Raw genomic sequence first — 14791 nt, 5'->3', positions numbered from 1 at the left:
ATTCTAACAATTGTCATGTTACATAGCAGAAGATATTTTGCAGATCTAATTAATGTCCCTACTCAGTTGACTCTGAGTTACTAAAAAGGGAGATTATCTTTGGTGGGCCTGACCTAATCAGCAGAGGCCTTAAATGAAGTTAGGAGAGATTTTATTTTATTTTATTTTTTTTTTTATTTTTTTTTTTTTTGTCTTTATTTTTATTTTTTTATTTTTTTTTTTTTAAACATCTTTATTGGAGCATAATTGCTTTACAATGGTATGTTAGTTTCAGCTTCACAACAAAATGAATCAGTTATATATATACATATGTTCCCATATCTCTTCCCGCTTGCGTCACCCTCCCTCCCACCCTCCCTATCCCACCCCTCCAGGCGGTCACACAGCACCGAGCTGATCTCCCTGTGCTATGCGGCTGCTTCCCACTAGCTATCTACCTTACGTTTGGTAGTGTATACATGTCCATGCCTCTTTATTGCTTTGTCACCGTTTACCCTTCCCCCTCCCCATAGCCTCAAGTCCATTCTCTAGTAAGTCTGTGTCTTTATTCCTGTTTCACCCCTAGGTTTTTCATGACATTTTTTTTTTCTTAAATTCCATATATATGTGTTAGCATACGGGTCTCTTGCAGACAGCAAATATATGGGTCTTGTTTTTGTATCCATTCAGCCAATCTGTGTCTTTTGGTGGGAGCATTTAGTCCATTTACATTTAAGGTAATTATCGATATGTGTGTTCCCATTCCCATTTTCTTAATTGTTTTGGGTTTGTTATTGTAGGTCTTTTCCTTCTTTTGTGTTTCTTGCCTAGAGAAGTTCCTTTAGCAGTTGTTGTAGAGCTGGTTTGGTGGTGCTGAACTCTCTCAGCTTTTGCTTGTCTCTAAAGGTTTTAATTTCTCCATCAAATCTGAATGAGATCTTGCTGGGTAGAGTAATCTTGGTTGCAGGTTTTTCTCCTTCAACACTTTCAATATGTCCTGCCACTCCCTTCTGGCTTGCAGAGTTTCTGCTGAAAGATCAGCTGTTAACCTTATGGGGATTCCCTTGTGTGTTATTTGTTGTTTTTCCCTTGCTGCTTTTAATATGTTTTCTTTGTATTTAATTTTTGACAGTTTGATTAATATGTGTCTTGGCGTATTTCTCCTTGGATTTATCCTGTATGGGACTCTCTGTGCTTCCTGGACTTGATTAACTATTTCCTTTCCCATATTAGGGAAGTTTTCAACTATAATCTCTTCAAATATTTTCTCAGTCCCTTTCTTTTTCTCTTCTTCTTCTGGAACCCCTATAATTCGAATGTTGGTACGGTTTAATGTTGTCCCAGAGGTCTCTGAGACTGTCCTCAGTTCTTTTCATTCTTTTTTCTTTATTCTGCTCTGCAGTAGTTATTTCCACTATTTTATCTTCCAGGTCACTTATCCGTTCTTCTGCCTCAGTTATTCTGCTATTGATCCCATCTAGAGTACTTTTAATTTCATTTATTGTGTTGTTCATCGTTGCTTGTTTCATCTTTAGTTCTTCTAGGTCCTTGTTAACTGATTCTTGCATTTTGTCCATTCTATTGTCCATTCTATCTCCAAGATTTCGGATCAACCTTACTATCATTATTTTGAATTCTTTTTCAGGTAGACTGCCTATTTCCTCTTCATTTGTTAGGTCTGATGGGTTTTTATCTTGCTCCTTCATCTGCGGTGTGTTTTTCTGTCTTTTCATTTTGCTTATCCTACTGTGTTTGGGGTCTCCTTTTTTGCAGGCTGAAGGTTCGTAGTTCCTGTTGTTTTTTGTGTCTGTCCCCAGTGGCTAAGGTTGGTTCAGTGGGTTGTGTAGGCTTCCTGGTGGAGGGTACTAGTGCCTGTGTTCTGGTGGATGAGGCTAGATCTTGTCTTTCTGGTGTGCAGGTCCACGTCTGGTGGTGTGTTTTGGGGTGTCTGTAGACTTATTATGATTTTGGGCCGCCTCTCTGCTAATGGGTGGGGTTGTGTTCCTGTCTTGCTAGTTGTTTGGCATAGGATGTCCAGCACTGTAGGTTGCTGGTCGTTGAGTGAAGCTGGGTGCTGGCGTTGAGATGGAGATCTCTCGGAAATTTTTGCTGTTTGATATTATGTGCAGCTGGGAGGTCTCTTGTGGATCAGTGTCCTGAAGTTGGCTCTCCCACCTCAGAGGCACAGCACTGACTCCTGGCTGCAGCCCCAAGAGCCTTTCATCCACAGGGCTCCTTAATTTGGGATGATTGGTTGTCTATTCAGGTATTCCACAGATGCAGGGTACATCAAGTTGATTGTGGAGCTTTAATCCGCTGCTTCTGAGGCTGCTGGGAGAGATTTCCCTTTCTCTTCTTTGTTCTCACAGCTCCCAGGGGCTCAGCTTTGGATTTAGCCCCGCCTGTGCATGTAGGTCGCCGGAGGGCGTCTGTTCTTTGCTCAGACAGGACGGGGTTAAAGGAGCCGCTGATTCGGAGGCTCTGGGTCACTCAGGCCCGGGGGTAGTGAGGGGCACGGAGTGTGGGGCGGGCCTGCGGCGGCAGAGGCCGGCGAGAAGTTGCAGCCTGAGGCGCGCCTGTGCGTTCTCCCGGGGGAGTTGTCCCTGGATCCCGGGACCCTGGCAGTGGCGGGCTGCACAGGCTCCCCGCAAGGGCGTGTGGCTAGTGACCTGTGTTCGCACACAGGCCTCCCGGTGGCGGCAGCAGCGGCCCTAGCGTCTCATGTCTGTCTCTGGGCTCCGCACTTTTAGCCGCGGCTCGCGCCCGTCCCTGGAGCTCTCTCAAGCAGCGTTCTTAATCCCCTCTCCTCGTGCACCAGGAAACAAAGAGAGACGTAAAAGTCTCTTGCCTCTTCGGCAGTTCCAGACTTCTCCCCGGACTCTCTCCCGGCCAGCCGCGGCGCACTAACGCCCTGCAGGCTGTGTTCACGCTGCCAACCTCAGTCCTCTCCCGGCGCTCCGACAAAAGCCGGAGCCTCAGCTCCCAGTCCCGCCCGCCCCGGCGGGCGAGCAGACAAGCCTCTCGGCTGGCGAGTTCCGGTCGGCCCGATCCTCTGCGCTGGAATCTGTCCGCTTTGCCCTCTGCACCCCTGTTGCTGTGCTCTCCTCCGCGGCTCCCAAGCTCCCCCACTCCGCCTCCCGAAGCCTCCACCCGCGAAGGGGCTTCCTAGTGTGTGGACACTTTTCCTCCTTCACAGCTCTCTCCCGCTGGTGCAGGACCCGTCCCTATCCTTTTGTCTCTGTTTAGTTTTTTCTTTTGCCCTACCCAGGTACGTGGGGGGTTTCTTGCCTTTTGGGAGGTCTGAGGTCTTCTGCCAGCGTTCAGTAGATGCTCTGTCGGAGTTGTTCCATGCGTAGATGTATTTCTGGTGTATCTGTGGGGAGGAACGTGATCTCCGCGTCTTACTCTTCCGCCATCTTCCCGGAAGTCCCTAGGAGAGATTTTAAATGGGAGAGATATTGTTCTGCTGGCCCTGAGGAGTCGATAATAACAACAGTGAACTGTCTATGATGGATCACTTGGTAAGGACCTGAGAGTGGTCTTTCGTTGCTAAAATTGGTCCCCTGTTGTCAGTTGCCAAGAAAATGATAGGTCAGTGAAATGGCTGCCAGGAAATGAATACTGTCAACACACTGAGGGAGTTTGGAAGATAATCTTTCCCCAGTTCAGCCTCCAGATGAGGATGCAGCTGGCTGGCATGTTGATTTCAGCCCGTGGGAGCCTGAACCAAGAACCCAATTTAGTACCTTTTGGACTCCTAACCCATGGCAACTGAGATAAGACATTTGTGTTGTTTTAAGCTGCTAGATTTGTGATAATCTGTTATGCAGCCATAGAAAACAAATACAGGAGCCATCCCCCAACTCAGCAAGTCATGGGGTAATTGTGTCTAGAAAAATCTGTGAAAAATGTGCTTTCCTTTACTGGTGGGGTTTTCACAGCTTTTAAAACCCTTGCCAACACAATCTGACAAATGAAGGTGGGTGCACCGACAACCTGAAAACTGCCCCCAATACAGATTCATCTCCAGAAGAAAATGTATTGCTTAATAGGTTCCTCCCCTTACCTTGATACCAAGTAGCACTGATAAGGACATTTCTAAATGTCTTGCAAAGTTTTTGTCTTTAGAATTTTGATGATGGTTGAGGTAAAACAATGCAAAAAAAATCAATGGGAATGATTTGGATCTATTTCTTTAGTGTGTATTCATTTCCACTAGATCCATATCTAACATAATATTTCATCTGTTTCTTTTGCTGTTTGGTTTGGCTTTTTCTTAAAGGTGAACTGAATTTCCCATGGGTCATAATGTGATACAATTTTTTAACAATTGAAACAGTAAGGAAATGTTTTTTTTACCAGAAGGAACTCTTTTCTTCTGTAATCACATTCTGGCCTAGGTTGCTAAGAAACCAGTTTTTCATTTAAGGCTGAAACCAATGCTTTGTCCTACCTTTAGTTCAGAAGTTCCTGAAAATAACGGTTACTTTTTTTTTCTGACATCTTGGAAAATGTCAGCTAGTTAAGGTTATTTATGCATAATTGGACTGGCGTTGGTACTGAGAATAAAGCCCAAGGGCCACCATTGCCTTCTCTATGTGCTCACTTCTCCTCTGTCCCTGGTGGCCAGGCCTGCCGTGCTCAGACTCTTCCAGACTAGTGGATAATTAGTATGTCTGGTTGCACAGTGGCCATCATGTCACAGTTATAACTCATCTGCACATACGTGTGATGAGGCCTGGTTGGTGTTACATAACTTATGGGCATTGTTGCAAGAGGGTGCTGGTGACACTGTAAGAAACTGAACCCGAATCTTGAATTGCACAAAGCAGTTTCTCCAACAGCAGTGTGGTTTTGCTGCAGTGTCAGGGCAACATGTTGAGGCCCAGTATGAGAGGTTTGGGAGATCCCAAACTTGGGATTTCTTCAGATCCAGCAGGCCCTCATGACGTCACAGTATCATCACCTCTGACCTGAGGCAGGACTCGCCCAAAGAAGTGGTTAGACTTAGGATGCCACACTCACCAGGGCCTCTGTGTCGAACAGTGTCAGGGGGCCTCATTCACGTTGTTTTCCGTGCACAATGGTCTCTGGGATTGTGCCACCTGGGCCCTGATATTTTCTGAACACCCCCCAGTGAGATGTCTCCTGGTTTCCTTTGCTGAGAATGCGTCCTTTCAAATGTAACTTCTATTAGCTTTCGTCAGAATGCTTGTTTTCACTAAGCCTCCCCTTCAGCTCTCTGCTGAGCGACATTCCAAACTTGCCAATATGAAACGATTTTGTCATTGCCTTTTTTGAGGCCAAGAAAACATAAGAACCACCTATAGGAAAGCGATGTACCCCATCTCAAGTCATCCGGGAAGGGGGTTCATGCTGGGGCAGGGTCTGAGCTGGTTGCTTGGTCCCAGGGAGGCCGGTCTGCCTCCTCACTCCAGGCCTGACTGAGGCTTGGGCTCTAGACTCAGTGGCTTGGGGGGAGCTGGAGCGGGGCTGAAGGAGGGGAGCTGCCCCTGGCCACCTAAAGGCACCATTTTGCAGGTGGTGACACTGGGAAGTGGCCAGTTTCTGTAGCAGCCAGTGTCTGGGGTGGTGGCTGGAGCCCTGCAGCCCCAAGGGAACATATCTGAGTCCTGACCTTCACAGTTAGAGGAATCTTTTTTTTTTAAATTAATTAATTAATTTTTGGCTGCGTGGGGTCTTCGCTGCTGCGCGCGGGCTTTCTTTAGTTGTGGTGAGTGGGGGCTACTCTTCTTTGCGGTGTGTGGGCTTCTCATTGCGGTGGCTTCTCTTGTTGTGGAGCACAGACTTCTAGGTGAGCGGGCTTCAGTAGTTGTGGCTCGCAGGCTCAGCAGTTGCGGCCTGTGGGCTCTAGAGCGCAGGCTCAGTAGTTGTGGTGCAGAGACTTAGTTGCTCCGTGGCACATGGGATCTTCCCGGACCAGGGCTCGAACCCGTGTCCCCTGCATTGGCAGGCGGATTCCTAACCACTGCGCCACCAGGGAAGTCCCCGTTAGAGGAATCTTGAGTCTCATCAAACTCCGACTGTGACCGTGGGTGCTTTAGCCAACTTCTACACGGCCTCCTCCGTCTTTCCTGCAGTCTTAACGATTGTTTATCATACTAGGTTTAGAAGTGTTGAAAAGGCACCCGTTTAGAAGAAGGTGGTGGTGGGCCAACTGCTCCCCTCCCCCCAGCTCTGCCTCTGGGGAGTGGGTGGGAGGAGGGACTTTGCGGGGCGGGCAACCATTTCATTCACTTCGTCTGAAAGCAGAGTTGGTGAGATCCTTTCCAGGGCTCTAACGAAGAGCGTTAGGGCTGTGGATTCAGCAAAGTCTCAAGTTCTGCTGGTGCCTTTAAAGCAGTGCTCTGCACTGCAGGGTGCACACAACCCCCCTGGAGATGTCATTAAAATGCAGATTCTGGGGCTTCCCTGTTGGCGCAGTGGTTGAGAGTCCTCCTGCCGATGCAGGGGACACGGGTTCGTGCCCCGGTCTGGGAAGATCCCACATGCCACGGAGCGGCTGGGCCCGTGAGCCATGGCCGCTGAGCCTCAGCGTCCGGAGCCTGTGCTCCGCAGCGGGAGAGGCCACAACAGTGAGAGGCCCGCGTACCGCAAAAAAAAAAAACCCCAAAACCAACCAAACAACAACAAAAAATGCAGATTCTGACTCAGTAGGTCTGGGGCCGGGCCTGAGAGCCTGAATTCCTAGCAAGTTCCCATGTGATGCTGATGTGAGGAGGCAGTGGCTTCAGATCAGCAGCAAACATCGCCCAGGACTTGGCAGAAATGCGAATTCTCGGGCCCGCCCAAACCTACTAAATCAGGCTCTCTGAGGGTGGCCCAGCAGTCTGTGGTTTAGCAAGTCTTTGGGGCGATTCTGATAGATACTAAATTTGAGAACCAGTGGTTTCTTCAGACTCCGTGTATTTGCCAGTTAGAAGACTAGCTCGTTGGGCTCTGTGCCTTCTCAGTTTGCTGCTTAGTGCGTTGTGTGCTCATTTAATCACTGGGCGTATCTGTAGTCTTGTTCTTTTGTCTTTATTCCTATCAGCAGGGTCTTCAGTGGCTACAAAAATGAACTATTGGGTCAACAAGGAAGATGGCGGAAGAGTAAGACGCGGAGATCACCTTCCTCCCCACAGATACACCAGAAATACATCTATCCGTGGAACAACTCCTACAGAACACCTACTGAACGCTGGCAGAAGACCTCAGACCTCCCAAAAGGCAAGAAACTCCCCACGTACCTGGGTAGGGCAAAAGAAAAAAAAGAAAAAACAGAGACAAAAGAATAGGGACGGCACCTGCACCAGTGGGAGGGAGCTGTGAAGGAGGAAAAGTTTCCACACACTAGGAAGCCCCTTCGCGGGCGGAGACTGCGGGAGGCGCAGGGGGGAGCTTCGAAGCCGCGGAGGAGAGCGCAGCAACGGGTGCGGAGGGCAAAGCGGGGAGATTCCCGCACAGAGGATCGGTGCCGACCGGCACTCACCAGCCCGAGAGGCTTGTCTGCTCACCCGCCGGGGCGGGCGGGGCTGCGAGCTGAGGCTCTGAGGCTCGGGTTTCGGTTTCGGTTTCGGATGGAGCACAGGGAGAGGACTGGGGTTGGCGGCTTGAACATAGCCTGAAGGGGTTAGTGCACCACAGCTAGCCGGGAGGGAGTCCGGGGAAAAGTCTGCACCTGCCGAAGAGGCAGGAGACTTTTTCTTCCCTCTTTGTTTCCTGGTGCGTGAGGAGAGGGGTTTAAGAACGCTGCTTGAGGGAACTCCGGAGACGGGCGCGAGCCGCGGCTAAAAGCGCGAACCCCAGAGACGGGCGCGAGCCGCGGCTAAAAGCGCGGACCCCAGAGACGGGCGCGAGCCGCGGCTAAAAGCGCGGACCCCAGAGACGGGCGCGAGCCGCGGCTAAAAGCGCGGACCCCAGAGACGGGCGGGAGACGCTAAGGCTGTTGCTGCTGCCACCGAGCGGCCTGTGTGCGAGCACAGGTCACTCTCCACACCCCTCTTCCGCGGAGCCTGTGCAGCCCGCCACTGCCAGGGTCCCGGGATCCAGGGACAACTCCCCCGGGAGAACGCACAGCGTGCCTCAGGCTGGTGCAAAGTCATGCCGGCCTTTGCCGCTGCAGGCCCACCCCGCACTCCGTGCCCCTCCCTCCCGGCCGGCCTGAGTGCGCCAGAGCCCCCGAATCAGCGGCTCTTTTAACCCCGTCCTGTCTGAGCAAAAAACAGACGCCCTCCAGCGACCTACACGCGGAGGCAGGGCCAAATCCAAAGCTGAGCCCCTGGGAGCTGTGAGAACAAAGAAGAGAAAGGGAACTCTCTCCCAGCAGCCTCAGAAGCAGCGGATTAAAGCTCCACAATCGACTTGATAAACCCTGCATCTGTGGAATACCTGAATAGACAGCCAATCATCCCAAATTAAGGAAGTGGACTTTAGGAGCAAGATCTATGATTTTTTTCCCTATTCCTCTTTTTCTGAATGTGTATGTGTATGCTTCTGTGTGAGATCTTGTCTGTATAGTCTTGCTTCCACCATTTGTCCTAGGGTTCTATCCGTCCATGGTTTTTTTTTAAAATTTTTTTCTTAATAATCAATTTTAATTTTAATAACGTTATTATACTTTTCTTTCTTTCTTTCTTTCTGTCTTTCTTTCTTTCTTTCTTTCCTTCCTTCCTTCTCTCCTTTAGACAACGAATCATCCCAAATTGAGGCGGTGGTCTCTGACAGCAAGATTTATGATTTTTCCCCCTTTACCTCTTTTAAAGAGGGTGTATGTGTATGCTTCTGTGTAAGATTTTGTCTGTATAGCTTTGCTTCCAACATTTGTCCTAAGGTTCTATCCGTCCCTTTTTTTTTCTAAATAAGAATTTTTTAATTCAATAACTTTATTATACTTTATTTTTACTGTATCTTCTTTCTTTCTGTCTTTATTCCTTCTTTCCCTCCTTCCTTCCTCCCTCCCTCCTTTCTTTCCTTCTTGCCTTCTTTCCTTCTTTGCTTCTTTCTTTCTTCCTTCCTTCCTTCCTTCCTTTCCTTCTTTCTTTCCTCATACTTCTACTAATTCCCTCTACTTTTTCTCCCTTTTATCCTGAGCCGTGTGGATGAAAGGCTCTTGGTGCTCCAGCCAGGAGTCAGGGCTCTGCCTCTGAGGTAGGAGAGCCAACTCCAGGACACTGGTCAACAAGAGCCCTCCCAGCTCCACATAATATCAAACGGCGAAAATCTCCCAGAGACCTCCATCTTAACACCAGCACCCAGCTTCACTCAACGACCAGCAAGCCACAGTGCTGGACAACCTATGCCAAACAACTAGCGAAACAGGAACACAACCCCACCCATTAGCAGAGAGGCTGCCTAAAATCATAATAAGGTCACAGACACCCCAAAACACACCACCAGACGTGAACCTGCCCACTAGAGAGACAAGATCCAGCCTCATCCACCACAACACAGGCACTAGTCCCCTCCACCAGGAAGCCTACACAACCCACTGAACCAACCTTAGCCACTGGGGACAGACACAAAAAACAGCAGGAACTACGAACCTGCAGCCTGCAAAAAGGAGACCCCAAACACAGTAAGATAAGCAAAATGAGAAGACAGAAAAACACACAGCAGATAAAGGAGCAAGATAAAAATGCACCAGACCTAACAAATGAAGAGGAAATAGGCAGTCTACCTGAAAAAGAATTCAGACTAATCATAGTAAGGATGATCCGAAATCTTGGAGATAGAATGGACAAAAAGCAAGAATCAGTTAACAAGGACCTAGAAGAACTAAAGATGAAACAAGCAACGATGAACAACACAATAAATGAAATTAAAAGTACTCTAGATGGGATCAATAGCAGAATAACTGAGGCAGAAGAACGGATAAGTGACCTGGAAGATAAAATAGTGGAAATAACGACTGCAGAGCAGAATAAAGAAAAAAGAATGAAAAGACTTGAGGACAGTCTCAGAGACCTCTGGGACAACATTAAACGCACCAACATTCGAATTATAGGGGTTCCAGAAGAAGAAGAGAAAAAGAAAGGGACTGAGAAAATATTTGAAGAGATTATAGTTGAAAACTTCCCTAATATGGGAAAGGAAATAGTTAATCAAGTCCAGGAAGCACAGAGAGTCCCATACAGGGTAAATACAAGGAGAAATACGCCAAGACACATATTAATCAAACTGTCAAAAATTAAATACAAAGAAAACATATTAAAAGCAGCAAGGGAAAAACAACAAATAACACACAAGGGAATCCCCATAAGGTTAACAGCTGATCTCTCAGCAGAAACCCTACAAGCCAGAGGGGAGTGGCAGGACATACTGAAAGTGATGAAGGAGAAAAACCTGCAGCCAAGACTACTCTACCCAGCAAGGATCTCATTCAGATTTGATGGAGAAATTAAAACCTTTACAGACAAGCAAAAGCTGAGAGAGTTCAGCACCACCAAACCAGCTTTACAACAAATGCTAAAGGATCTTCTCTAGGCAAGAAACACAAGAGAAGGAAAAGACCTATAATAACGAACCCAAAACAATTTAGAAAATGGGAATAGGAACATACATATCGATAATTACCTTAAATGTAAATGGACTAAATGCTCCCACTAAAGACACAGATTAGCTGAATGGATACAAAAACAAGACCCTTATATATGCTGTCTACAAGAGACCCACTTCAGACCTAGAGACACATACAGACTGAAAGTAAGGGGATGGAAAAAGATATTCCATGCAAATGGAAACCAAAAGAAAGCTGGAGTAGCAATTCTCATATCAGACAAAATAGACTTTAAAATAAAGACTATTAGAAGAGACAAAGAAGGCCAGTACATAATGATCAAGGGATCGATCCAAGAAGAAGATATAACAATTGTAAATATTTATGCACCCAACATAGGAGCACCTCAATACATAAGGCAAATACTAACAGCCATAAAAGGGGAAATTGACAGTAACACATTCATAGTAGGGGACTTAAACACCCCACTTTCACCCATGGACAGATCATCCAAAATGAAAATAAATAAGGAAACACAAGCTTTAAATGATACATTAAACAAGATGGACTTAATTGATATTTATAGGACACTCCATCCAAAAACAACAGAATACACATTTTTCTCAAGTGCTCATGGAACATTCTCCAGGATAGATCATATCTTGGGTCACAAATCAAGCCTTGGTAAATTTAAGAAAATTGAAATTGTATCAAGTATCTTTTCCGACCACAACGCCATGAGACTAGATATCAATTACAGGAAAAGATCTGTAAAAAATACAAACACATGGAGGCTAAACAATACACTACTTAATAATGAAGTGATCATTGAAGAAATCAAAGAGGAAATCAAAAAATACCTAGAAACAAATGACAATGGAGACACAACGACGCAAAGCTTGTGGGATGCGGCAAAAGCAGTTCTAAGGGGGAAGTTTATAGCAATACAAGCCCACCTTAAGAAGCAGGAAACATCTCGAATAAACAACCTAACCTTGCACCTCAAGCAATTAGAGAAAGAAGAACAAAAAAAACCCAAAGTTAGCAGAAGGAAAGAAATCATAAAAATCAGATCAGAAATAAATGAAAAAGAAATGAAGAAAACAATAGCAAAGATCAATAAAACTAAAAGCTGGTTCTTTGAGAAGATAAACAAAATAGATAAGCCACTAGCCAGACTCATCAAGAAAAAAAGGGAAAACACTCAAATCAATAGAATTAGAAATGAAAAAGGAGAGGTAACAACTGACACTGCAGAAATAAAAGAGATCATGAGAGATTACTACAAGCAACTCTATGCCAATAAAATGGACAATCTGGAAGAAATGGACAAATTCTTAGAAATGCACAACCTGCCAAGACTGAATCAGGAAGAAATAGAAAATATGAACAGACCAATCACAAGCACTGAAATTGAAACTATGATTAAAAATCTTCCAACAAAGAAAAGCCCAGGACCAGATGGCTTCACAGGCGAATTCTATCAAACATTTAGAGAAGAGCTAACACCTATCCTTCTCAAACTCTTCCAAAATATAGCAGAGGGAGGAACACTCCCAAACTCCTTCTACGAGGCCACCATCACCTTGATACCAAAACCAGACAAGGATGTCACAAAGAAAGAAAACTACAGGCCAATATCACTGATGAACATAGCTGCAAAAATCCTCAACAAAATACTAGCAAACAGAATCCAACAGCACATTAAAAGGATCATACACCATGATCAAGTGGGGTTTATTCCAGGAATGCAAGGATTCTTCAATATACGCAAATCTATCAATGTGATAAACCATATTAACAAATTGAAGGAGAAAAACCATATGATCATCTCAATAGATGCAGAGAAAGCTTTTGACAAAATTCAACACCCATTTATGATAAAAACCCTGCAGAAAGTAGGCATAGAGGGAACTTTCCTCAACATGATAAAGGCCATATATGACAAGCCCACAGCCAACATCATCCTCAATGGTGAAAAACTGAAAGCATTTCCACTAAGATCAGGAACAAGACAAGGTTGCCCACTCTCACCACTCTTATTCAACATAGTTTTGGAAGTTTTAGCCACAGGAATCAGAGAAGAAAAGGAAATAAAAGGAATCCAAATCGGAAAAGAAGAAGTAAAGCTGTCACTGTTTGCAGATGACATGATCCTATACATAGAGAATCCTAAAGATGCTACCAGAAAACTACTAGAGCTAATCAATGAATTTGGTAAAGTTGCAGGATACAAAATTAATGCACAGAAATCTCTGGCATTCCTATATACTAATGATGAAAAATCTGAAAGTGAAATCAAGAAAACACTCCCATTTACCATTGCAACAAAAAGAATAAAATATCTAGGAATAAACCTACCTAAGGAGACAAAAGACCTGTATGCAGAAAATTATAAGACACTGATGAAAGAAATTAAAAATGATACAAATAGATGGAGAGATATACCATGTTCTTGGATTGGAAGAATCAACATTGTGAAAATGACTCTACTATCCAAAGCAATCTATAGATTCAATGCAATCCCTATCAAACTACCACTGGCATTTTTCACAGAACTAGAACAAAAACTTTTGCAATTTGTATGGAAACACAAAAGACCCCGAATAGCCAAAGCAATCTTGAGAACGAAAAAAGGAACTGGAGGAATCAGGCTCCCTGACTTCAGACTATACTACAAAGCTACAGTTATCAAGACAGTATGGTACTGGCACAAAAACAGAAAGATAGATCAATGGAACAGGATAGAAAGCCCAGAGATAAACCCATGCACATATGGTCACCTTATCTTTGATAAAGGTGGCAGGAATGTACAGTGGAGAAAGGACAGCCTCTTCAATAAGTGGTGCTGGGAAAACTGGACAGGTACATGTAAAAGTATGAGATTAGATCACTCCCTAACACCATACACAAAAATAAGCTCAAAATGGATTAAAGACCTAAATGTAAGGCCAGAAACTATCAAACTCTTAGAGGAAAACATAGGCAGAACACTCTATGACATAAATCACAGCAAGATCCTTTCTGACCCACCTCCTAGAGTAATGGAAATAAACACAAAAATAAACAAATGGGACCTAATGAAACTTCAAAGCTTTTGCACAGCAAAGGCAACCATAAACAAGACCAAAAGACAACCCTCAGAATGGGAGAAAATATTTGCAAATGAAGCAACTGACAAAGGATTAATCTCCAAAATTTACAAGCAGCTCATGCAGCTCAATAACAAAAAAACAAACAACCCAATCCAAAAATGGGCAGAAGACCTCAATAGACATTTCTCCAAAGAAGATATACAGACTGCCAACAAACAGATGAAAGAATGCTGAACGTCATTAATCATTAGAGAAATGCAAATCAAAACTACAATGAGATATCATCTCACACCAGTCAGAATGGCCATCATCAAAAAATCTAGAAACAATAAATGCTGGAGAGGGTGTGGAGAAAAGGGAACACTCTTGCACTGCTGGTGGGAATATGAATTGGTTCAGCCACTATGGAGAACAGTATGGAGCTTCCTTAAAAAACTACAAATAGAACTACCATATGACCCAGCAATCCCACTACTGGGCATATACCCTGAGAAAACCAAAATTCAAAAAGAGTCATGTACCAAAATGTTCATTGCAGCTCTATTTACAATAGCCCAGAGATGGAAACAACCTAAGTGCCCATCATCGGATGAATGGATAAAGAAGATGTGGCACATATATACAATGGAATATTACTCAGCCATAAAAAGAAACGAAATTGAGCTATTTGTAATGAGGTGGATAGACCTACAGTCTGTCATACAGAGTGAAGTAAGTCAGAAAGAAAAAGACAAATACCGTATGCTAACACATATATATGGAATTTAAGAAAAAAAAATGTCATGAAGAACCTAGGGGTAAGGCAGGAATAAAGACGCAGACCTCCTAGAGAACGGACTTGAGGTTATGGGGAGGGGGAAGGGTGAGCTGTGACAGGGCGAGAGAGAGTCATGGACATATACACACTAACAAACGTAGTAAGGTAGATAGCTAGTGGGAAGCAGCCGCACAAGTCCCTCTATCCCTGGTATCAAACAGGACACTCCTCATCCCAAACATGTCTGAAGAAGGCTCCAAACTGAGTGTAGAGTCTTCTAGGCCAGTGCTCCTCCAACTCTAATGTGCACCAGGGATCATGTTAAATATGCAGATTCTGATCCACAGGTTTGGGGTGAGGCTGGAGAATCTGTTCCTAACAAGTCCCCAAGGGATCTTGATGCTGCTGGTCTGCGGGCTACACTTTTGAGTAGCAAGGTCCTTAGACTGCAATGTTATTTCC

Source organism: Globicephala melas, chromosome 19 (assembly GCF_963455315.2).
Source record: "Globicephala melas chromosome 19, mGloMel1.2, whole genome shotgun sequence".
NCBI lineage: Eukaryota > Metazoa > Chordata > Mammalia > Artiodactyla > Delphinidae > Globicephala > Globicephala melas.
Note: the sequence above shows the minus strand (reverse complement) of the source record.